We start from the raw sequence: 26,890 nt of genomic DNA on the forward strand, positions 1-26,890 counted from the left end.
TGGCTTGGTGGGCAGGGCCCTCAACTGCTTGCTGCAGATGAGTCATCCGCTCTGCATTCGTCAGCGATGTCTGATTGTGGACCAGCACTTTAAAGAGGCTGATCCAACGAGGCCAGTCAGCGGGATCCCCTCGATAGGTGTGGAGGCTGAGGCTCGGTACACTCTTGGAGAACGCTGTTGACTGACTCGAGCGTGCTTGCTCTTGAGAAACATCTGGAATCATCCAGGTACTGGGATCTAGGGTTGTGGTTGCACTTCCAGCTGAGGCCTCAAGTGGTGCCCCAGTCGCAGCTTGATCGGCTGTCGTCGGCTGCACGGCGTCGTTCACAGCGCAGTTTTCGTATGCCAAATGGTGTGTGGCAGCGGCGTGACCTTCCTGCCGCTCGTCCCTATGTTGATCACGCTGAGAGTGCATGCCGCAGTTACCCATGGATGTCGCAGTGCCCTCACAGACACCTTCACGTGTTGGCTTTGCTTCTTCTCCCATCCCAGCGACAGCTTCGTCAAAGTCATGACGACGATCCCAATTCAGGTCATCTTCAGCAGCGCGATAGAGACGGACCTTTCTTGCTGCTCGATTTCGAGTCTCTTCAGCTATCTTCAGCTGAAGTGCACTGTCGCGCTCTTGAAGCTCCCACTCTTCTTGTTGTCGGAGATTCTCCATTTCGAGCTGAGCTTCACGTTGGCGTTTCTCCGCCCTTTGCCTCTCCATCATGTTACGGCGACTTTCTTCTACCTGGGCCCTGACGTCTTGTAGCTTGCAATCCGCATCCTCCAATTCTACGGCGACCACTCTTGATCGGACTGAAGCGGCCGTCCCTGCTGACGTATATGACTTGGCGCGACTCGGCCCACGGCGGGAAGTGGTAGCTGATGAACGAACTTCGTCCAGCTCTTGGAGATATTGTTGAATCTTGCCCTGGATGGCTAGCTCTTCTTCTTCGAAATGATCGGCATATGCTTGAGCTTCTTCAATCTCTTCGTCTCCCAGCTTGCTTTCATATGTCTGATGAGTCTTTCGCAAATCGGCAAATGCTTCTTCTAGTCTTGCGCTGACCTGATGGATGCGGTCACGATTAGCATGTCTTGTTATCTCTACTTCTACTGCTTTGCTGGCCCTTGTCGTAGCAGCCCTCTTGCATCCACGCAGTCGGCGCAGGTCAGCAAGCTCCTGATCCTTGGCGGCACGCTGAGCTTCAGCCATTGTAGGATCGACTGCTTGAGTTTCACAACTGTATTCTGCATCCATTCAGCAGTTGCGATGGGATCTCCGGTTGAGATCCGGCCCGGAGGACCAGAAAATGTCGCCACGCCGTCCTCTGGTCTGTAGTTGCGTACAGCGACACTTGATTTGACTGACTGGCTGTGGTGCAGGGTGAGGAGAAAGTGGATTCTGGTAGAGGATGGGAAGGAATGCGGTAGCCGCCGAGTGACCACAGCCCCTCGATGGCGAGGCTGCTGTGGTCAGACGAATCTGAGATGCTCCGGGATCTCGATGGCGAGATTGACCGAAACCGACTGGCCGCCCCAGGAACGAGGAGGCCACGAGTGTTGTATCCCGATGGCAAGACACTTCACTCGCGGTCAGCTTCGGTGACTCGATGGCGAGACACCGCAGCCGCCTCCCTCCACACCCTCAATGAGAAAAGGAGAGAGAAAGTAGTGGGCCCCAGGACATAAAGACAGGTATCAGGAGCAGCCACGATTAGCACTGCTCGCACCGTCTTCCGCCACTTATGTCACCGCCCACCACACAAAGATGCACTTAGTAGGACGCTGTATTTGTTCTTTACCGTCCTCACCGCACGAGTCACAGACAGAGAGTGGGCCGGCGCAGCGAGCACCGGCCCCAGGTCACCTCGTTCCTCCCTCGCGGCACACGCCGGCGGCGGCCAATCACGACAGCGGGCCCTCACGTGACCCGAGCCGGGCCTCGCCTCGAGCGGGACCACCGGACGCACGTGGCCACCACATGGCTCGGCCGTAACCGGGCGGAGAGCGGCCATCGGCCACTACACCTCGGATGACCTTTCTAGAGGCTATCAGCAAAAAAGACACCATGGTCGTCACGGGTGGTCTAAATCATTGTGATTCTGAAATATTTGGGCTGTTCCTATGCGTACACACGGATCTAGAGGCATTTCCATTTTTCTCCGTTGACTTATAATGGTAAGGTCACGCCACTGACCTGACCTTAGGTCACGGATATAAAAAATCCGAGATATGCAAATTGTAGGCGCCCATAACATCATGCAATCCACCAAGCTTAAAACTTTTCTGAAAAACACTGCAGGCTGGACATGATTGCAAACTTTTTTAGGCTTGGTCAGTTAACTTGACCTGGTGACCTGACCTGACATGACCTGGGGTCAAAACTTTCACACATTGTCCAAAATTGATGTACAAATAGCTACTCCAGGCGGCGGGGCGCTACGCGCCGCGGTTTTTTATTCACACGCAAAAAACGCGACAGGGTGGTAGGATAACCGAAGGTTTGTTGTCAATAGTTAACCAACGAGCCGCTGGGGGGGGGGCATAAAGTTGCGCCCCCCTTTACGTTTTGTGAAATATCTCCGAAACCTGATGAGCTGCGAACGTGAAACTTAGCATAGCTGCAAATGAATACCTAGGCAATGTTTGAGGAAAGTTTGGTGGTTGTAGCACCTAAGATGACGTCACAGTGACGTCATAAAGTTTTGTCGTTTTCCGATATGGACCGTTTATGATGACGCTGAGCATGAAACTCAACAGTAAATGAACTAGACAGCACCTGCTGTCATCCTAAAACATCTAACTACACTTCCATCTAGTTTCTGACCAATAATCGACCCTTTATATTCGGTCCCATATATCTGATGTATCGTGAGGAATATGAGAGTCGCAAATCTATAATTTCACTTATGACGTCACTGTGACATCATTACAAATGGGATCGACACCAAATTTGGACACAACCTCGGCTAGGTATTCAGGAAGATGTGTGCAAAGTTTCGCTTCTCTATCTCCTCGCGTTGCGACGATATCGTAGCAGAAGTAAAGGGGGGGAGGGGGCATAGACCTCTGTGGGGAACATTCATTCTGGCCAGGGTTCATAATGTGGGTGCGTATTATTTAGGCCAGGGTTCATAATGTCCAGGGTACGATGTGTCCAGTGCTCGAAATGGCCAGTGCCTTGAATTGGCCAGTGTTCATATTGTCCAGGGTTTGCATGGTCCAAATGTGGCCAACTGGCTGCAGATAGGGTAAATTCAAAGAGGCCAGTGCTCATAATGTCCAGGGAACGATGTGTCCAGTGCTCGAAATGGCCAGGGTTCATAATGTCCAGGGCACGATGTGTCCAGTGTTCGAAATGGCCAGGGTTCATAATGTCCAGGGCACGATGTGTCCAGTGTTCAAAATGGCCAGTGCCTTGAATTGGCCATAGTTCATAGTGTCCAGGGATTACACAGTCAACCAAACCAAACCAAACCTAACCTAACCTAACCTAACCTAACCTAACCTAACCTAAGGTAATGATGTTTGCCTACCGGGGATAAGGAAATAGTTTCTCGCATGAATAGATTGCAAGCAATAGTAAATCAAATATTTTTAGGTTAAGTGGTTATGCATCAGGCTTCAGGCCGAAGGCCTGAAGCCAGATACATAACCACTTAACCTAAAAATATTTGATTTACTATTGCCTGTAATCTCTCCTAAGGCATTGCCTTCGGCACTGCACTGCTTCGCATTGAGCTGGTTCCGTGTTATTACATAATGACGTCACTTTCAATGACTATGTAATCCCTGGACATTATGAACTCTGGCCCATTCAAGGCACTGGCCATTTTGAACACTGGACACATCGTTCCCTGGACATTATGAACCCTGGCCATTTCGAACACTGGACACATCGTGTCCTGGACATTATGAACCCTGGCCATTTCGAACACTGGACACATCGTGCCCTGGACATTATGAACCCTGGCCTCTTTGAATATACCCTATCTGCAGCCAGTTGGCCGCATTTGGACCATGCAATCCCTGGACATTATGAACTCTGGCCTATTCAAGGCACTGGCCATTTCGACACTGGGCATATCGTACCCTGGACATTATGAACCCTGGCCAGAACCTCTTGGACCATGCAAACCCTGGACAATATGAGCACTGGCCAATTCAAGGCACTGGCCATTTCGAGCACTGGACACATCGTACCCTGGACATTATGAACCCTGGCCTAAATAATACGCACCCGACCTCTGTACACCTGGACTGAGCGCAGAAATTTCGACCATGACCATAGTGGCCCTAACTTTCAGATGTTATATCTCGAGATCAGTAACACCCAGATAGATCCGGTCTTCACTGTTTGATGGCCCCGTGCATTAAAAATTGAATGCAATGTCTCCGGGAGATATTGGCTGGCACAGAGGAGGGTCTACGCCCGTCATACATACTCCTATTGTTCATTTGCGCTGCCCCTAAAGTCTCCCTCCAGTAGTGTCGGTGACTGAATAAAAGATTAACCCCCAGGCGGGATAAATGTCCATCGAAATGCATCCATACACGCTAACAGGGTCTAAAGTGTCGTCTTCTGTCTGCTATCCGCCATATAACAAAGAAGCTAAGTAAAAACTCACCGGAGGCTACCATGCTGTCCCATCCCGGGCCTTCCTCAATTTAGGGCCCGTCGGCCTGCCGAGTTACCATTAACCCTCGCGGGCCCGGGGGGGGGGCGTTTTTCGCCCCCCCCCTGGCGAATATTTGCGATAGCTCCCGAACGCTTAGGGATAGGAAGGCGAAACTTTCAGTACCTTTTCTCCCATCAATTTGACATCTTCTGAAGTAAAAAATGTGGACCTAGCCCCATTGATGACGTCACAAGGTCCATTTTTCTAGACCCCTGCACGGCAAACTTCGGCGTCACAGACGCAAACTTCAAATAGCTGCTAAAAATAGAGTTTTAGAGATAAAGACAAATTACGAGCACGGTTGTGTAGCGTTTGACCTAGAGAAAAATAGAAAAATAGTTTTGGTGACCTGAGGTCAGAGGTCAGGTCAACGACCCCGAAATCTGGTTTTAGTTTTTCGCAAATAACTTCGACAAAAATGGTTCTAGAGCTACGGCAGTGGTACCATCGCATTCGCCTTGTCAAGCCGCGTCGAAAGATATATATATATTTTGTTCGGAAAAGGTCAAATTTTATGTTGACCTCATGTGACCTCGAATGACCTCTGGTTGACCTTGACACATGAAAGGTCGTTTATGATGGATTTGTACCCGCTGATCACGAATCTGGCATCTATTTTCCTCTAAGCCTTCATTTAGAGCTTCCGGATTGCAAAATTGTCTTATTTATTATTACTAACTTGAATCAGTGAAATAGCCTCTAGCAGGGATACTCTTCTGTGACCTTGACCTTTGAGCAGCCTTGTATCGTAAGATGAACCACAAATAGGGAACTGATAAGCCTCAAAACATTTCAAAACATCTTGGAAGTTAGCACGCAAGATATGCGAAAAAGTGCCAAGTTTGAGGTCAATTTTGAGCGTGACCTTGACCTTGACCTTTCACTTTGAGCACATTTTCAGAATCCTCAGATGCTCTTCTTTCGTTTGACAGCCAATTTTGCCGGTTTGATGTAGCCTGCCGCCCTCTAGAAGGCTTACTTTGAGATCACTACACATGTGGCGGTTTTTGCCTTTGACCTTGACCTCTGACCTTGAAAATTGACCTTAGGTCAAAAATTTTGGGTGCTTTAGAATCGTCTCGTAAGGACCTTTCGTTTGGTATCGCTTTTGTTTCCGTAGCTTCCTTATTAATGGAGTTAGACAGGGGGGGGGGGGCGAAAAACGCCCCCCCCCCCCGGGCTGCGGTGGTTGGGATTACCCCCCGGGCCCGGCCGGGTTAACACCGCAACATACCCTGTACCACGTCACTCGACGTCACTACATCTCGGCCTAACTTTTACAGGGGAGCCCGTCTACTCCGAGGACTTACCGATGCCTATCCCACCGACTAGGACTTATCAGGCCTCACTATCTTTTACAGGGGCTACTTCCTATAAGAACGTAAAACTCTCGTTCTATGGACTCCTCAAATACCTTGACTACCACAATAATTCAAACTACCTGACCTCAAAACCTCGGAACTCGAACGTCTCTACTTTTCCCCATTACTTTCGATACCTCGTCTACTAACCTTTACACTGCTACTCCAACTTATCCCACCGATACTCTACCGACGTTACTACCTCACTACACTACGCTACCGGCCCCTCTCTCCGCCGAAATAAGACGTGCAGACATTGTTGACACCGCCCTGACAATACAGACCTCTCGCTGTACGCACTCAACTGTACAAAAGCCATGTTGGTAGAAATATCGACATAGAAGCCGGGCACACAAGCCGTCTAGCCTAAAAAAAAACAATTGCCCGTACGATAACAAAAAAAAACTTCCCGCCTCAACCTACTCTCGACTCCCTTACATTTCCCGAGGAATGCCTACCCATCGCGTCAATAACACCTCGCCTCGGACTACCTGCCCTATTCCTACTTCGCACTCGTATCCCTTTCCTTACGTCCCACTGAATAATCGTAATAGCGTTGCGCGTGGCGCGTGAGGGTTGTTTACAAAGTTGGTCTAATGATATTGTAACGCAGATGCGTTACATTTTTTTTCATCTTTCATGCTGAACTGCAAGCTGTGCCACAGGCTGAAACACGGCCATCTGCGAGCGCCGCACAGACACGGTCAGCCGGCTAAATCGGCTGTGATACCCTCTCTCCGTCCCAGCTGGCGTCCACACAGACGGCGCAGTCGGCTCTGACAAACAGGGGTCCTCTATAGATGATCACCCCACTTCATGAGAACCCGGATCTGAAGCCAACAAATAGCATACCGAAACGCGCCATTCTGCCAGCCTCGAGCCATTAATCAGTTTAGCCGTTGGAAAACAAGACTCTGTCCCACGCTCGGCACCCCGCCAGAAGAGAAGAACAAGGAGAGGGGAGTGCAGACCGGCCCTGATTTGAACCAAAACAAGAAAGGAGAGCGGGGACCGACCCGGCTTGTACGAAAACAGGATGAAATGGAACTCGGTCACCGCCATGGAAGAAGGACACCTGGCCGGAGACATTCAAAACAGGGGGGAGCGCAGGACTAAAAACAAGAAAGGAGGGCGCAGAGCCGGCCGCCACCTGGCGCCTCAGGCGGCGCAAATCGCCGGCGGCGAATTCCATCCGATCGCTGAGTGAAAGGGTGCGACTGCCATGGCCGGGGGTGCCGAACTTCAGCAAATCACGAACGTTTGAAGGCGGAGCCAAACGCACTTTCTGAGAATGGAGGACGAAGATTGGACAAGGAGATGCTGCCCGGCCCTCTGAAGTATGACGTCATCAAAAGTATAAGTTGATGAAACGGAACTGGAACCCTCTCTCTGGCTCTCTCTCGGACGACGCATCCCGCGCCGGTGGCACTCTCTCGGCCCACGTCTCTCGTCTGACATCGCGGACAGCCCACGAGACACCAGCGGCTGGCATCACGGCGCCGGCGGCGGCTCTGGCCGCTGGGCCGGGCGCTGGACGGACACGACCATCATGTCAGCGCCTCCATCTCAAGTAAGGTCACGCGGTGAACACGGGTGCGCACCTAGTCCCTAAATCCTTCAAGTAAACCCCCCCCCTCGTTACTGCTATGTGAGCCACATTATATTCCCCTTTTTGGTGTCGTCCGCAATATTTTAGGCCATTCAGTTTAGGCAGTTCAGTTTATTCTTCGGACTTTGAGTCTAGGCAGCTTAAGTTCACAATTCGATTCGGTCAATTATGTAACTGTGCGCGTGGTGCGAGACGCGTGCCGACGTGGACCCTCGTCCCGCGCCCCGTGGTGATTAAGGCGGACGGAGGGGATTATGCACCGTGGGGAGTCGGGAAAGGGACGGGCGACTGTGTACCGCACCGCGCGGCTTGTGGGGCTCAGTTGATGGGCGGCCTGGGCCCAGAAATCTTTCCTTTTAAATTTGACGTGCAAGGGAATTTAAGGTGTTGCGTCGGAGTATGTAAATAAATGGGACTTGTAAATATTGAAATACGAGTGTGAGTAGTGCTGAAGGGGCAGGGATCGGAGGATGGAGCATAAAAGGCCATATGCTGACCCACAGTCAGGAAAGAGGTCGTTTCCAAGGTGTCTGGCCAGAGTAATTTACAACGATCAGTTCTCTTTATCTGTTGATTTTACACAGTGCACACAGGGATTATACGGGGAGCACAGAACACACACAGGACCTCCCTAGCCTAGCCGATACTGGAGCTTCTCCGGTTGACTCCTAAGTGCCCTTGCCAGTGGATTTCCTGGCACTCCATCCTCCCCAAATTATCCCACGGTCCAAACAATAGCGATTACACACAACACACACAGGACCTCCCTAGCCTAACCGATACTGGAGCTTCTCCGGTTGACTCCAAAGTGCCCTTGCCAGTGGATTTCCTGGCACTCCATCCTCCCCAAATTATCCCACGGTCCAAACAATAGCGATTACACACAACACACACAGGACCTCCCTAGCCTAACCGATACTGGAGCTTCTCCGGTTGACTCCTAAGTGCCCTTGCCAGTGGATTTCCTGGCACTCCATCCTCCCCAAATTATCCCACGGTCCAAACAATAGCGATTACACACAACACACACAGGACCTCCCTAGCCTAACCGATACTGGAGCTTCTCCGGTTGACTCCTAAGTGCCCTTGCCAGTGGATTTCCTGGCACTCCATCCTCCCCAAATTATCCCACGGTCCAAACAATAGCGATTACACACAACACACACCGGACCTCCCTAGCCTAGCCGATACTGGAGCTTCTCCGGTTGACTCCTAAGTGCCCTTGCCAGTGGATTTCCTGGCACTCCATCCTCCCCAAATTATCCCACGGTCCAACAATAGCGATTACACACAACACACACCGGACCTCCCTAGCCTAGCCGATACTGGAGCTTCTCCGGTTGACTCCTAAGTGCCCTTGCCAGTGGATTTCCTGGCACTCCATCCTCCCCAAATTATCCCACGGTCCAAACAATAGCGATTACACACAATACACACAGGACCTCCCTGACCTAACCGATACTGGAGCTTCTCCGGTTGACTCCTAAGTGCCCTTGCCAGTGGATTTCCTGGCACTCCATCCTCCCCGAATTATCCCACGGTCCAAACGATAGCGATCATACACAACACATACAGGACCTCCCTAGCCCAACCGATACTGGAGCTCCTCCGGTTGACTCCCAAATGCCCTTGCCAGCGGATTTCCTGGCACTCCACTAATCAATTTACCAACGGTCCGCACACAAGCAACACACTAGACCTTGTTGCACACGAAATATATGTGATTTTATTCTACATGGACACTGCAAGGGATGGAACCGGGGGATAGATGATGCACGTCACGCCCCTGTGCGTGGAAAGTCCACCGACGCGGCTACGGGTTAGGAGGGAGATGAGACGCGAGTGAAAGGGAGGAGGACTGTACAAATAGATAAATTGGGTTTCCCGAATGACGCTAAACTCGGACAGACCCCACTAGATATTAGGCCTCGATTGAGTAAGCCCTGGATGCGTGCAATAAGTCGCGAAATTAAACGTGAGGATGAAGGCGAGTCGGGCACAGACCGTCGAGGAGGGTTTCAAGAAATGTTACCCGGTCAGCCTCGTGTCCTGGCTCAGAGGGGACGACGGGCTGTAGTCTGTCTAACCTCTGGCTAGCGGGACACGGGACCAGTGGCCCGATTGTTCCGGCCCAGGGTAGGCCTGGGTGATAATTAAGGTCACGTGGGCCGTCGCCTGGGATGTGTATCGGCGGGTGGGCCGCCGCGAGATGACGGTGTTCCGTCTCGGATTAACAGCCTCGGAGGCTGGGCAGATTTTAGGCTGCCGGGCTGGCCCGGAAGCCCTGAACTATGACTGGAGCGAGATGCGGTCATCAGTATCACGGATGGACCTTAGTTACCCAGCCCGGTTTCAAAAAGATAGGTAGGCCCGCTATCGGTCCCTCAAGTGGTCGGCGCGGGACGTCATTTGAAGAGCGACATAGATAGTTTCGGAGGTGGTTAGGACCCCGGGCGTCTTAGCGAGGGAATCGTATGCCGCCGGAAGAGTAATGCCCCGCGAAGGAACGTATAATGCCGCAAGACGGGGGTGAACATTAGATACCGAGCATTCGAGTCGGGTGATCGCAGTCAGACGGTGCTGGCCACCCGCAGTCAGTCGAGTAGCTCCGGCCATGCTCTGGTCCTTTCGAATAGGTCTGTGACGACAGCTTAACTACCAGCCACGGATAGATAGGGCTTTGGACACCTATGTGCTGGTAGTCGACGATGTGTGTTGAGTGCAGGATGTCCCCGAGTGGACCTGGGTGCGTGGAAGACGCGTGTCGTCTTTGTAGTTAGCCGACGAGAGCTAACCCTTTTTAGGTCGCCGGGTTGGCCCGGAAACCCTGAACTATGGCTGGTGCGAGATGCGGTCATGTCATTAGTATCACGGACGGACTTTAGTTACCCAACCCGGCTTTCAAATTTTAGATACGTCCGCCGCGGAAAGCCCGGGCTACTGAGTGCCCTGCGAGCTCTAGCTCCGGAACCGTGGGCTGGAGTGTGTTAGAGATGCTGACTGACCACTGGCAGCAGAAGGTAGGTCCACACGTGAGTGGCAGTAAGACAAGGGCTGCGTACGTTGTTGCAAAGGTTTACCGGCCCATGCTGTAAGTCCATTGTTCGCTTAACAACCTGCGTGCGTGTGTGTTTATCATTTGTGTGTAGGTAGTTCGGCATGGTCTTGGACCCGCTATAAGTCGCGTAATTCAAGGGCGGAGTGCCGAAATCTGTGGTGGTTCGTATATTCTATTCGTGTAGCGTGAGCATTATGAAGCGTTTGTCTGATGTACGGAGCATTGTGGTTATGAAGGGATAACGGTTAATGAAATTTAAGGCCAATGACTCAATACCGACTTGCGCACGCCTTAGCACCACCGGGGGAAGTTAGGCAAAGAGGGAGGGATCGGAGACGGCTAACTCTGATAATTATGAGGTATAACTGGACGTATGACAGAAGTGAGAAGGGATGCACGAGTGGAAGTATGATTGTTGTGTATATCCGGTGGGAGATAGCCCTCAGCTAGGAAGGGCGCTGTTGTTTGAGAGTGGGACTTTTTGTTAAATAGAGTTGATTTTCTATACCAATATGATCGAGGGTAATTGATTATCATTTATCATTATCTCCCATTCCCTAACCCTGGCCTATGTGTTTCCGATGATTGATCGCCCCGGAAAGATAGAGTTAGAGTCGGAACGGGTTCGCGAGGGGCTGTACAGTGAAGGGCTTCTATGAGCGCACCGACGGAGCTCTCTTGCTCTCTATCTCTCACTACCGAAAGACACCGCCCGGTTAGCCCCGCAACGCCGCGAAACCCCGCTACAGATTTATCTCTCACTACCGAAAGACACCGCCCGGTTAGCCCCACAACGCCGCGAAATCCCGCTACAGATTTGGCGCACCCAACGTGGGGTAGGATCAATCAAAGGAATCATGAAGTCGGTGGACGGACGTGCATTGCCGAACCCAAAGCTAAAATTTCAGAGGAAATGCGAGCGTGAGTGAGGAAACTTATTAGTGTATGTCTGAGATAGATGCAGTGGGAGCTGGTCACTCAGTACAGCGTTGCTCGGGTTGAAATCGATTTTTGACTGAAATCAGAAAGCGTTGATTGCTGAAGGGTGTATATAGCTGAATGAAATGTGTAATAAAAGGGTTACTTGATATCAAATAAAATGGTCATGATAAGGGTAACTTGAGAATAAATTTTCAGTGACGGGCGAGCGTATTTAGTATTTCTTTTAGCTACAGGTATCGCTAACTAAATTTATGTGGCTCACATCAGCGAACCCTAACCTTGAGTGAAATCCCGTGATCCAAAGTTAGAGTAATCACACCGACGATGCCATTGTAACCCAATTTTAAGAGATTGTACCCATCCTATACCAAAAAGGTGCAGTGACCTATGTGTGACCCGTTGACTGACCCACCTCTGGAGAGAACTGACAGGAGACCGGCAACCGTCCACGAGCCGTTTTCCGCGACGGAAAACCCGTTACAAAACAGGCAGTCATGTGTTGCCGAATCCGATGTATATAATGAAGATACGACTGAGCGCGACGCTATGAAGGTATCGAATGTTGTCGAATGAAATCAGGGCTGAAGAAGGCAAGAATGATAAATAAGACGCGTCATATTGAAAAAAAGGTGACGGCAGAGATTGAAGATGATCGAGGTTGTTATTGAAGTAATATGAAGAACAGTAAAGTGAAAAGAAGGAAGGCACACAGCGGAGATTGACGGCGGAAGAAAACAAAATGAAGGAGACCGATGAACACGATGCCAATAATACTGAATTACAATGCAGACCTGAAACCACAGAAGGGAAACAACAACCGAGAAGAAAAAGATGAAATGCTTTGAAAATAATGACATCTCGCGCATTTTCTCCTCAAAATGCGAAAGTGGGGAGAGTAAGCGCGCAACAAGGAGTGACGAGAGACGCCGGCACAAAATGCTAGTCATCAACAGCAGACTGGCTGATGCTGACAACCAGTACCAAAGGAGACTCAAAAGAAGACAACGCCTGAAATAAATAACAGCAGAAGACCGGAAGAAGGAGAAGGAGACACGAATAGGACCAAAACTACAATATTGTTAGCAGCTACCATCGCACGTCTATGACGACAAAATCAGACGGCAACCGGAGTAATGGTGACGACAACAACAACCATGGAACATCATTGGCACAACCGTTCGGACAGATCTGAATGTCGCCAGATTCGACCACGGACCACAATGAACAGCCGTAATGGACCGGACCAGCCTGAGAGCCCATTTCGGGGCCGCCCGCCGCACTGGGAGGTGGTTACCTGGCATTAAATCAAATGCAGGCGGTCCCCACTTCCCACACTTCAAGATCGACCCACGAGACCTGCACGGGGCCAGTACATAGTCACGGCCAAACAACCATGAGCAGACTGCAGGGACAACAGCTGCTTCATCGACTGCATCCGCTCCAGCGTCGACCAGCCAAGCTGGGTTACTACTTCCGTGACAACCAGACCAACTGGGAGGCCGGCGAAGGCCAGAGCTGTGGCCCACCTACAACAGCCGCAAAATCGTCGGAAAGGCTACAGTGTAGCCAGTAGCCGAGTCTGCCACTGGATGTGACAGCCGTTCCATCACCGGCAGTCCGCACCAGAACGCAACCTCGGCGGCCGCCAGATCAGTGGTGACAACTAAAAACACGATGGAGCCACGTTCCAGTCACAGGCGACCAGTTCTGGACCCGATCGCAGCAAAGCCGGACAGTTCACCAGGGCGGCCGCAATCGGCAGCAATGACGAATTACGACTGCAACTACGAGACTGGGGAAATCCGGAACTGGGACACGACTACAGCAGCAGCCGGCCGGTTCGAGACCAAATCGCGGACGACCGCCAGTCCGTCATCGCGGCCATCCCGGACCGGAGCTGTCGTGGCTCATGGAGCCACCATCAGGTGCCGGGCTCACTTCTTTGGCATACCACAATCTGCACCGGTATGTTATCGCTAATTTGATCTGAATTATAGTAACCAAACGTACCAATGCTATTTTTGTATTGTCATGTGTCGATTATTTCAATGGTTTCATTCGATTTCCATATATGTAGTTTTGTGCGCTAATTATTTGATGTGTAGTTGGTGGTGTTTTACGGGATAGTACGTAAATGTTTTTAGTTCTAGAAATGTAAGAATGGCCTGAAATGCTGTGCAATGACACAAAAACCCGCAATCCTTATGTCCTAATCATCCAAGCTCGTCCTACCATCCTCCGCAACCGAACACTCCTGTTGAAATAGCTACCAATCTATTAGAAGACGGCCACCCGCTCTCGTCAAAGAAGTCACCAAGAAACACGACGAAACGGCACCAAATAGCACGGCAGAAGCGGGCTCTCAAACGTTTAGTCGCGGGGCGCGACTATAAAAAGAGGTCTGAAAATGTAACGCAGATGCGTTACATTTTTTTTCATCTTTCATGCTGAACTGCAAGCTGTGCCACAGGCTGAAACACGGCCATCTGCGAGCGCCGCACAGACACGGTCAGCCGGCTAAATCGGCTGTGATACCCTCTCTCCGTCCCAGCTGGCGTCCACACAGACGGCGCAGTCGGCTCTGACAAACAGGGGTCCTCTATAGATGATCACCCCACTTCATGAGAACCCGGATCTGAAGCCAACAAATAGCATACCGAAACGCGCCATTCTGCCAGCCTCGAGCCATTAATCAGTTTAGCCGTTGGAAAACAAGACTCTGTCCCACGCTCGGCACCCCGCCAGAAGAGAAGAACAAGGAGAGGGGAGTGCAGACCGGCCCTGATTTGAACCAAAACAAGAAAGGAGAGCGGGGACCGACCCGGCTTGTACGAAAACAGGATGAAATGGAACTCGGTCACCGCCATGGAAGAAGGACACCTGGCCGGAGACATTCAAAACAGGGGGGAGCGCAGGACTAAAAACAAGAAAGGAGGGCGCAGAGCCGGCCGCCACCTGGCGCCTCAGGCGGCGCAAATCGCCGGCGGCGAATTCCATCCGATCGCTGAGTGAAAGGGTGCGACTGCCATGGCCGGGGGTGCCGAACTTCAGCAAATCACGAACGTTTGAAGGCGGAGCCAAACGCACTTTCTGAGAATGGAGGACGAAGATTGGACAAGGAGATGCTGCCCGGCCCTCTGAAGTATGACGTCATCAAAAGTATAAGTTGATGAAACGGAACTGGAACCCTCTCTCTGGCTCTCTCTCGGACGACGCATCCCGCGCCGGTGGCACTCTCTCGGCCCACGTCTCTCGTCTGACATCGCGGACAGCCCACGAGACACCAGCGGCTGGCATCACGGCGCCGGCGGCGGCTCTGGCCGCTGGGCCGGGCGCTGGACGGACACGACCATCATGTCAGCGCCTCCATCTCAAGTAAGGTCACGCGGTGAACACGGGTGCGCACCTAGTCCCTAAATCCTTCAAGTAAACCCCCCCCCCTCGTTACTGCTATGTGAGCCACATTATATTCCCCTTTTTGGTGTCGTCCGCAATATTTTAGGCCATTCAGTTTAGGCAGTTCAGTTTATTCTTCGGACTTTGAGTCTAGGCAGCTTAAGTTCACAATTCGATTCGGTCAATTATGTAACTGTGCGCGTGGTGCGAGACGCGTGCCGACGTGGACCCTCGTCCCGCGCCCCGTGGTGATTAAGGCGGACGGAGGGGATTATGCACCGTGGGGAGTCGGGAAAGGGACGGGCGACTGTGTACCGCACCGCGCGGCTTGTGGGGCTCAGTTGATGGGCGGCCTGGGCCCAGAAATCTTTCCTTTTAAATTTGACGTGCAAGGGAATTTAAGGTGTTGCGTCGGAGTATGTAAATAAATGGGACTTGTAAATATTGAAATACGAGTGTGAGTAGTGCTGAAGGGGCAGGGATCGGAGGATGGAGCATAAAAGGCCATATGCTGACCCACAGTCAGGAAAGAGGTCGTTTCCAAGGTGTCTGGCCAGAGTAATTTACAACGATCAGTTCTCTTTATCTGTTGATTTTACACAGTGCACACAGGGATTATACGGGGAGCACAGAACACACACAGGACCTCCCTAGCCTAGCCGATACTGGAGCTTCTCCGGTTGACTCCTAAGTGCCCTTGCCAGTGGATTTCCTGGCACTCCATCCTCCCCAAATTATCCCACGGTCCAAACAATAGCGATTACACACAACACACACAGGACCTCCCTAGCCTAACCGATACTGGAGCTTCTCCGGTTGACTCCAAAGTGCCCTTGCCAGTGGATTTCCTGGCACTCCATCCTCCCCAAATTATCCCACGGTCCAAACAATAGCGATTACACACAACACACACAGGACCTCCCTAGCCTAACCGATACTGGAGCTTCTCCGGTTGACTCCTAAGTGCCCTTGCCAGTGGATTTCCTGGCACTCCATCCTCCCCAAATTATCCCACGGTCCAAACAATAGCGATTACACACAACACACACAGGACCTCCCTAGCCTAACCGATACTGGAGCTTCTCCGGTTGACTCCTAAGTGCCCTTGCCAGTGGATTTCCTGGCACTCCATCCTCCCCAAATTATCCCACGGTCCAAACAATAGCGATTACACACAACACACACCGGACCTCCCTAGCCTAGCCGATACTGGAGCTTCTCCGGTTGACTCCTAAGTGCCCTTGCCAGTGGATTTCCTGGCACTCCATCCTCCCCAAATTATCCCACGGTCCAACAATAGCGATTACACACAACACACACCGGACCTCCCTAGCCTAGCCGATACTGGAGCTTCTCCGGTTGACTCCTAAGTGCCCTTGCCAGTGGATTTCCTGGCACTCCATCCTCCCCAAATTATCCCACGGTCCAAACAATAGCGATTACACACAATACACACAGGACCTCCCTGACCTAACCGATACTGGAGCTTCTCCGGTTGACTCCTAAGTGCCCTTGCCAGTGGATTTCCTGGCACTCCATCCTCCCCGAATTATCCCACGGTCCAAACGATAGCGATCATACACAACACATACAGGACCTCCCTAGCCCAACCGATACTGGAGCTCCTCCGGTTGACTCCCAAATGCCCTTGCCAGCGGATTTCCTGGCACTCCACTAATCAATTTACCAACGGTCCGCACACAAGCAACACACTAGACCTTGTTGCACACGAAATATATGTGATTTTATTCTACATGGACACTGCAAGGGATGGAACCGGGGGATAGATGATGCACGTCACGCCCCTGTGCGTGGAAAGTCCACCGACGCGGCTACGGGTTAGGAGGGAGATGAGACGCGAGTGAAAGGGAGGAGGACTGTACAAATAGATAAATTGGGTTTCCCGAATGACGCTAAACTCGGACAGACCCCACTAGATATTAGGCCTCGATTGAGTAAGCCCTGGATGCGTGCAATAAGTCGCGAAATTAAACGTGAGGATGAAGGCGAGTCGGGCACAGACCGTCGAGGAGGGTTTCAAGAAATGTTACCCGGTCAGCCTCGTGTCCTGGCTCAGAGGGGACGACGGGCTGTAGTCTGTCTAACCTCTGGCTAGCGGGACACGGGACCAGTGGCCCGATTGTTCCGGCCCAGGGTAGGCCTGGGTGATAATTAAGGTCACGTGGGCCGTCGCCTGGGATGTGTATCGGCGGGTGGGCCGCCGCGAGATGACGGTGTTCCGTCTCGGATTAACAGCCTCGGAGGCTGGGCAGATTTTAGGCTGCCGGGCTGGCCCGGAAGCCCTGAACTATGACTGGAGCGAGATGCGGTCATCAGTATCACGGATGGACCTTAGTTACCCAGCCCGGTTTCAAAAAGATAGGTAGGCCCGCTATCGGTCCCTCAAGTGGTCGGCGCGGGACGTCATTTGAAGAGCGACATAGATAGTTTCGGAGGTGGTTAGGACCCCGGGCGTCTTAGCGAGGGAATCGTATGCCGCCGGAAGAGTAATGCCCCGCGAAGGAACGTATAATGCCGCAAGACGGGGGTGAACATTAGATACCGAGCATTCGAGTCGGGTGATCGCAGTCAGACGGTGCTGGCCACCCGCAGTCAGTCGAGTAGCTCCGGCCATGCTCTGGTCCTTTCGAATAGGTCTGTGACGACAGCTTAACTACCAGCCACGGATAGATAGGGCTTTGGACACCTATGTGCTGGTAGTCGACGATGTGTGTTGAGTGCAGGATGTCCCCGAGTGGACCTGGGTGCGTGGAAGACGCGTGTCGTCTTTGTAGTTAGCCGACGAGAGCTAACCCTTTTTAGGTCGCCGGGTTGGCCCGGAAACCCTGAACTATGGCTGGTGCGAGATGCGGTCATGTCATTAGTATCACGGACGGACTTTAGTTACCCAACCCGGCTTTCAAATTTTAGATACGTCCGCCGCGGAAAGCCCGGGCTACTGAGTGCCCTGCGAGCTCTAGCTCCGGAACCGTGGGCTGGAGTGTGTTAGAGATGCTGACTGACCACTGGCAGCAGAAGGTAGGTCCACACGTGAGTGGCAGTAAGACAAGGGCTGCGTACGTTGTTGCAAAGGTTTACCGGCCCATGCTGTAAGTCCATTGTTCGCTTAACAACCTGCGTGCGTGTGTGTTTATCATTTGTGTGTAGGTAGTTCGGCATGGTCTTGGACCCGCTATAAGTCGCGTAATTCAAGGGCGGAGTGCCGAAATCTGTGGTGGTTCGTATATTCTATTCGTGTAGCGTGAGCATTATGAAGCGTTTGTCTGATGTACGGAGCATTGTGGTTATGAAGGGATAACGGTTAATGAAATTTAAGGCCAATGACTCAATACCGACTTGCGCACGCCTTAGCACCACCGGGGGAAGTTAGGCAAAGAGGGAGGGATCGGAGACGGCTAACTCTGATAATTATGAGGTATAACTGGACGTATGACAGAAGTGAGAAGGGATGCACGAGTGGAAGTATGATTGTTGTGTATATCCGGTGGGAGATAGCCCTCAGCTAGGAAGGGCGCTGTTGTTTGAGAGTGGGACTTTTTGTTAAATAGAGTTGATTTTCTATACCAATATGATCGAGGGTAATTGATTATCATTTATCATTATCTCCCATTCCCTAACCCTGGCCTATGTGTTTCCGATGATTGATCGCCCCGGAGAATGTAAAGACAGAGTCGGGACGAGTTCGCGAGGGGCTGAACCGAGAAGGGCTTTTACGAGTAGAAGCGCACCGACTAGGCCGATTTTAAACACCCCCACTTGAGCCAGCCCACCTGCTGAGAAGCGAATGCCCGGTTAGCCCCGCAACGCCGCGATATCCCGCTACAATATCTTCAGAACCGCGTCACTGATTGAGCTCAAATTTGGTATGTGACCAGAAACAATACATCCGACACTATGACATTTCTCAAATAGGGGATGCAACTGCACGTGCGCACGTGCGCACACCTTTTTCATATCTCCGGAACTGTTGGCCCGATTGAGTTCAAATTTGGTATGTGCCCAGATGGCATAAATTAGCCACGATTGCATTTCTGAAACAGGGGGTGCTGGTGCACGTGCGCACGTGCGCACCCCTTCTTTATATCTCAGTAACCACTGGCCCGATTGAGCTCAAATTTGGTATGTGGCACTATGTTTTACTAGTGTTACTAGCACCTGTTTCAGAAATGCACTAGTGGCTAATGTATGTCATCTGGCCACATACCAAATTTGAGCTCAATCGGGCCAGTGGTTACTGAGATATAAAGAAGGGGTGTGCACGTGCGCACGTGCACCAGCACCCCATGTTTCAGAAATGCACTAGTGGCTAATGTATGTCATCTGGCCACATACCAAATTTGAGCTCAATCGGGCCAGTGGTTACTGAGATATAAAGAAGGGGTGCGCACGTGCGCACGTGCACCAGCACCCCCTGTTTCAGAAATGCAATCGTGGCTAATTTATGCCATCTGGGCACATACCAAATTTGAACTCAATCGGGCCAACAGTTCCGAAGATATGAAAAAGGTGTGCGCACGTGCGCACGTGCAGTTGCACCCCCTATTTGAGAAATGTGATAGTGTCGGATGTATTGTTTCTGGTCACATACCACATTTGAGCTCAATCAGTGACGCGGTTCTGGAGATATCATTAGACCAACGTTGTAAACACCCCTCACGCGCCACGCGCAGACCCACCTCTGTGCCAGCCGATATCTCCCGGAGACATTGCATTCAATTTTTAATGCACGGGGCCATCAAACAGTGAAGACCGGACCTATCTGGGTGTTACTGATCTCGAGATATAACATCTGAAGGTTAGGGCCACTACGGTCATGGCCGAAATTTCTGCGCTCAGTCCAGGTGTACAGAGGTCTATGGGGGGGGGGCAACTATATGCCCCCCCCAGCGGCCGGCGGGTGGCGCGGAGGCCCAGCGGCCGCCGGGTTAAAACACTATTCTTTAGAATTGTGTTTTTGTATTGAAAACAAATCTGAGTTCCCTGACAATTTGGCAAAAATTGCCTGAGATATCCCCCCCCCCCCCCCACTGGGGCGAAGGATAATGAAAATCGGTCCTAGGGGCAATCATAGGCCCCAAAGACGCCTGGTAAAATATCAGACTTCTCAGATCAAAACGTTTTGAGTCATATTGCATTACATTTTTTAAACTTCGGTTTGTAACGCTGAGTTTGATGGCCTATAACTCAAGAACGGGTTAAGCAACCAACAAACGGTAAACAACACTAAGCTTGCGATGAATCAAAATATTACTTTTTAAAAATTCCCAAGAAAAATTTTCATTGTAGAACAAAAACCTTAATCTTTTTTAATTTGCCTCTTATGACTATTGGGACCAATTTTTTTACATTTTTATTTCTTCAAAATAAACTTCATGTCATTGCAAATCGACATGCAAAAAATTAGAAAGGTGTTCTTTTTTAAGTTCCTCATTTTCCCGCAAACAAAATGGGTTTCGGAAGGGTTGACACGACCCCAGCACGCTGCTTCGCTTCTATTAGAGCTAGAGACTCGCGGAAAGGACGAGCGTGTGTGTCGTTACAAGTCGCAGCGATTGGTTTCCAATTTTAAGGTCTCAGATTAACCGGTAGCGTCTGAGGTCAGGTCAATTGACTGAAGTTACGGGTTCGGTTTTTAGTAAATAACTTGGCAAGAAATGTCCGCAGAGCCGCGATTTTGGCATCATTGTGTTCGCCTAGCTCAGGTGCGTCGAATGGTATACTTTTTGTTAGTGTGAAGTCAACTTAAGTAGTTGACCTCGGGTCAAGGTCAGGTCAGAGCCCCTCAGGTCACGAAGCTGGGCAAAGGGTATCACAAGGCGTCTGTGGCACTGATTGCCCGTAGTCCGTCAAATCGCCCCACCCAGCCTCCCCCCATCCATTGCCTTCTGGCCTGCCCTTCTTCCACTCCCCCTCTCCCCGTCCCACAGGCGATCTAGTGGCACTCAAACTGGACCGACCTCCGTGAACCCTAGCGCCACCCTGCCATGCTGCAGTACTTTCAACACAGACTGTATATGGTAGAGTCTGTGTTGAACATACACAGTAGGCCCCGTCATATTTTATAAAGTTTTTGGAAGACCAGCTCCCCTGGTGTTTTCCCATTGCTTGTTGGCCCAATAAGAAGTGTGCAAAATTTCAGCTTCCTAGCTCAACGTTTGCATCTGCCTCAACGGCCTCGAAGTTTGGCTCATAGGGCATAATGGAGACTGCAATGCCGGTGTTAGCTGCATTCTCCCGGCAGCGGCGTTCCTTGGCACAATATCGCCACGGATCAACTGCTGCCCCAACAAGAGATTAACAAAACTAATCTTTGCCTTCGCCCCCCCCCCACACACACACCCCTCCCCTCCTTACCCCCCCCCCCCGCCCCGATTTTTTGTGCATCGTTTGATTTTCACGCATTGTTCACGATCACTTTCTGTTTTTTTTCATAATGCCTAAATGCTGATTGAGACAAATATCACGTCAAGATAGTACAGGCTTAAACATGCATGTGCGTATATTAATATCGACTCAATACTGCGGCGACGGTAAACTGATAACTACAAACGACAGCAGCAGCCAGAGACCAAGACGGCGGGCACGGCACTGGTGACGGTGACGGGCACCGGTGTCACTTACTATGGTCGAGCCTGCGTGTCCGGTGTCGTGGCCTACCTACAGCAAGAAGGTTTTCTTGCGCGGCTTATTGGAAAACTCCTGCAGTGCGGTCTAGGAGTGAACTCCGTAGTCCGCACTATTCAAAACTCAAGTCATTTCTTTCCATGCAACGACATAATATGAGGGCGCCTTTAGCGTCTAAAGGGGGGGGGGGGCAAATTTAAAGGTACAGGACAATGGGCTTAACCTGAATGCCCGCGAATGCTGGATACGGCTCTGCTCTGGAGGCTGAGGGGCGCCAGGTTTTTTCTTCAATCGGGCGCCAAATCACCTGTGATCTTCAATGTAATTCGCCTGTTACGCTTTGCAGATGCGTCCGTGGTGTTGACAAGTGTGCCGAGTGCCCTGCCCCCCGGAATGGGCGTCATCGTTCAGAGAGGCGCGGGATGTTCTTGAGGGGTGACAATAATATTAAAATGGGGGCGCGGGATGTTCTGGAGGGGCGCCAGTGATATTTACTGGTGCGGCGGATGCTCTGAGAGGGACGCCAGCGATCATGAATGGGGCGCCCACTCACCCGTGATCTTCAATGGGTCGCCTGATACGTTTTAGAGACACGTCGGTGGTGTTGAATGGCGTACCGAGTGATCAAGAGGGGGCAACATTTTTTTCGGAAGGGGCACGTCATATAGGTACTCTGAATGATGCGCACATAATACTGACCGGGGCGATGTCTGGATCTGAAAGGGCACCACAGGGATTCATGTTATTAAGTATGCAATCCACTACCATGTTGCTTGCGTCAGAGGTTTGTGTGGGGCGCAGGTGCACGGGTCGTGGGTATTGATAGTGCTAAAGCATATAGCGTTATTACATATAGCGTTATCAGGGCGCTCGGCACACTAACCAATACCACGGACGTATCTGCAAAGCGTAGCAAGCGCCCCTTTGAAGATCACAGGCGATTGGGCGTCCCATCGAAGAAAAAACATGACGCCCCTCACCTTCCAGAGCAGAGCCGTATCCAGCATTCGCGGGCATTCAGGTCAAGCCCATTGTCCTGTACCTTTAAATTTGCCCCCCCCCCCCCTTTAGACGCTAAAGGCGCCCTCATATTATGTCGTTGCATGGAAAGAAATGACTTGAGTTTTGAATAGTGCGGACTACGGAGTTCACTCCTAGACCGCACTGCAGGAGTTTTCCAATAAGCCGCGCAAGAAAACCTTCTTGCTGTAGGTAGGCCACGACACCGGACACGCAGGCTCGACCATAGTAAGTGACACCGGTGCCCGTCACCGTCACCAGTGCCGTGCCCGCCGTCTTGGTCTCTGGCTGCTGCTGTCGTTTGTAGTTATCAGTTTACCGTCGCCGCAGTATTGAGTCGATATTGATATACGCACATGCATGTTTAAGCCTGTACTATCTTGACGTGATATTTGTCTCAATCAGCATTTAGGCATTATGAAAAAAAAAACAGAAAGTGATCGTGAACAATGCGTGAAAATCAAACGATGCACAAAAAAATGGGGGCGGGGGGGGAGTGAGGAGGGGGAGGGGAGTGTGTGTGTGGGGGGGGGCGAAGGCAAAAAAAAGTTTTGTTCATCTCTTGCTGGGGCAGCAGCTGATCCGTGGCGATATTGTGCCAAGGAACGCCGCTGCCGGGAGAATGCAGCTAACACCGGCATTGCAGTCTCCATTATGACCTATGAGGCAAACTTCGAGGCCGTTGAGGCAGATGCAAACGTTGAGCTAGGAAGCTGAAATTTTGCACACTTCATATTGGGCCAACAAGCAATGGGAAAACACCAGGGGAGCTGGTCTTCCAAAAACTTTATAAAATATGACGGGGCCTAATACACAGTCATCTCACAGTCACAGTCTTAAATCTCAATAGCCGTTTTCATGACGGCCATCTGGAAGGTACACCATACACGTTTGGTGCACATTCGGTGTAGGTTAGGTGCAGATTTGGTTAAATTAGGTTTCGTGTGTTTCCTAGAAGCTATGGGTTATCGTTGCACTAATTGCTGATATGCCTGCTTTGTCAAATTATCAGACAGTATCATTGACATTTAAAACACTGAAATAAATTCATAAAATAAAGATTTTTGCCTTTTAACCCTCGTCGGCACAGGGGGTTGATGCAACCTTAAGGTTTTTCGCGACAAACTCGCGTAAAAAGCGGCTGATCTCGACGAAACTTTCAGTACCCTCGCATTGATCAATTTTACACCTACCCTGAAAATTTCATGACCCTGACCCCAATGACCTTTGACAATGACTTTTGACCTGTGACCTCTTTTCCGTGACCATGTTTGGCCGAAATCGCGATTCGGCGTATGTCGGCTCGCATTACCCGCGCGTTTGCAAGCTTTTCGTGGTTTCAAACGTTCAAACATGTGATTTGATGTAGCTCCCATGCATTAGGGTGGGTGTGAAGGTCACCTGAAGGTCAGGTCAGGTCATTGACCTTTGGTGACCTCGGTTCACTTTTTCGAGTTTTACATGTTTCTAGGCTAGTTTTTGGAGCTGAATTCGAATTTAGCAACCATTTGAACATTTACGAAGTAGTTTTGGTGCTATTGTTACGAAGCTGTCAGAGGCGGACGTCAGGTACTACGAATACCCGTCACGACCCCTACCGGTTGACCTGACCTGACCTGACCCGACCTGGTCTAAACGCTTAACGACATCATCTTTGATCAAAACTAACACAATATTCTTGATCAGCACCCCGGAAAACCCCTTAGCAGACACGCTTTACGACTTTCTAACAGGTCCCGATATATCCGATTTTTGGGTCAAACCGATGACTTAGGACCTTAAAATTGGGCATTATTGGCTTCCTCTCGTGACGGGCAACACGCTCCTTTTTCCGCGAAGCTCTAGCTCCACCAGGGGCCAAACGCGAGGGGGGGGGGTCGTACCAACCCCCCCCCCCTTGTGCCGTCGAAGGACTCAAAATGGCCTGTGTCGGCGAGAGTTAAAAGAGATTAGGTGCAGATTTGGTCAAAGTAGGTGCATTCGCAGGATAGCCCGTCATGAAAACGGCTATTGTCTTTTCTGATCATTGGGAACCTTAGAAACAAAACATTTTGTGTTTCAGATGGACATAGAACATCTGTGCGGAGAACTGACTGCTCTTCGTGAAGAGATGACTGGTTTGAAGGGAGAAGTGACCACACTGAAGGGAGAAGTGACCACACTGGAGGGAGACAACGCCGTACTGAAGGGAGAAGTGACCACACTGAAGGGGGAGGTGACCACACTGAAGGGAGACAACGCCACACTGAAGGGAGACAACACCACACTGCGTCAGGAGGTGGTCCATCTACGTGAAGAAGTGGTCCGCCTGCGACAGGCTGTCCTCGAGGAGCGCACCACTCGCCAGGTCGTCGTGGAGGAGCTGCGGCAGGAGGTCCGCCGGCGAGCGGCGCCATCCGACCGTTCGCAGGGGTGAGACTGAGAGGCAGCAGGGGTGGCACTGGGGGGGGGGGGGGGAAGATAAGGGTAAACGTTAGAGGCAGCCGCCTTTGGCTGCAAGGGATGACACTTGGTGTAGACAGTTTGTCGGTAATAGTCAACCCGGTTGTGTAGACAGTTTGTAAGAGTCAACCTTGTTGTGTGGGCATTTTGTCTGTAAGAACCAACCGGGTTGTGTATGTATACAGTTTGTCTGTAAGACACTGGATGGGCTTACGTGGGCCCATGGTACGGTGCTGTCTCGGTAAAATGAAGACATCTCGAAATTATCGCCTGATGACTGACCTTAGATGACGTCTTGCTACGTCACTCTGACGTCATTTCACCACAGTGACGGCGAAGAGGTGGTCTCACTGAAGGCCGACACCCGTGACAAGTGTGACGCCACCACCAGTTGTGACGTCACCCCAACTACGGAGGAGACGGGGCCGGCGTCCGGTAAGCTGAGGCCTCCCGCGCCTCGCGAGGCCAACATCTACCACCTTGACTCGAAGCTGTTGAAGATGGTGCTGAGCAAGATGGACTGCAGGGACATGTTCCGCGCCAGGCGGGGTGAGTGTCCTGTTGAATGCCGATGTCGTATTTCACAATAACATCCGAGTTGATGTGTTTGTTTCCTTAGCCATCAGATAGTTCAGCAATGGGGGTCGGAAATCTGAACGAATGTGATAGGTAAAGGGCTGCTGGAGACGTGAACGGCCGCCGTAATATGGTTGCCGCCTATTTGCCAGATATATAAACTCGCCGGTTTGTGGACTTTGAGTTTCAGGCTTTCCGTTGACGCCACTTGTTCCCCCTGTTTCGTTGGTGCCGACAGTCTGCCATCGCTGGCGGTCCGCTGTCGACGATATCGTCAGCGACTGTCGGCGGGAGCTAACCGATCAGAAAACCCGCGGTGGAGAGGTCCCGGCGCCGGCCACGAGCCTAGAGCTTGTATTGAAGGTGCAGGACCAGCCGAAGATGACCGAACTGCAGGCGCCGACCGCTGAGACGGACACCGACCTCCGACTGGTCGGTGAGTACTGTGTGAAACGCGCTACACACGACCTGGTACGCTATATTCCGCTGTAACTGCCATGCCTTGTCCATACAAGTGATCACTTCTTCACTGACAGTGTTGCTTTATTCCAGCGGCTACCTGCCACGCCCTGGAGAAGGCCAACCTGCGCGGCTTCAAGCTGCGGGTCTCTGCCCTGCGTCGGATGGCGCATGCCAACGCTTCCAGTCTGCGTGAGCTGACGCTGCCGGCCGGCATCAGCGATTGGCAGCTGGAGGCGCTGCTGGAGCCGCTGAAGGCTCTGGAGCGGCTCGATGTGAGCCCACCCGTGGACAGCTCGGGCAAGTGGCTTCGGCTGCTGCCCCAGTCGCTGAAGAGACTGGGCATCACTGGTAAGAAGAGTTATGGGGCGACGTTGGAACGCGTTAGTTACTATCGTACGTCACGCTAGCTCAGATAATAAATCGCCGCGCTGGTCCGTACTGTAGGTCAGCCATATTCACCTGTACAAATCACATTGTGAGGCTGCCTGGGATCATTGGGTCAAAAGTTGTGGACTTGTGATACTTGAATCTTCTTGCGATCGCCGGCTCAGAAATTTTCAGCGTGTGGGTCTCGCTGTGATTGCTAACACAGAAGTTCTCGCCGGCGCTTTTGATGGAAAGAATTACGCCTTGTTTGTTTGTCAGTTAGCACATTATCAATGATTTTCATTTGTTGCTATTCACAAATGATCAAATGATCACTGACAAC

General features: G+C 51.3%; 1 protein-coding gene across 1 annotated transcript in view; it reads left to right on the forward strand.

Annotated features, from left to right (window-relative positions):
• The window catches only part of LOC122392591, a 67,648-nt gene that overhangs the window by 22,318 nt on the left and 18,440 nt on the right, over window positions 1-26,890 (forward strand). The window lies entirely within an intron of this gene.

The sequence above is a fragment of the Amphibalanus amphitrite genome, unplaced genomic scaffold, assembly GCF_019059575.1.
Source record: "Amphibalanus amphitrite isolate SeventyFive unplaced genomic scaffold, NRLGWU_Aamphi_draft 000492F_arrow, whole genome shotgun sequence".
NCBI classification, from domain to species: Eukaryota; Metazoa; Arthropoda; class Thecostraca; order Balanomorpha; family Balanidae; genus Amphibalanus; species Amphibalanus amphitrite.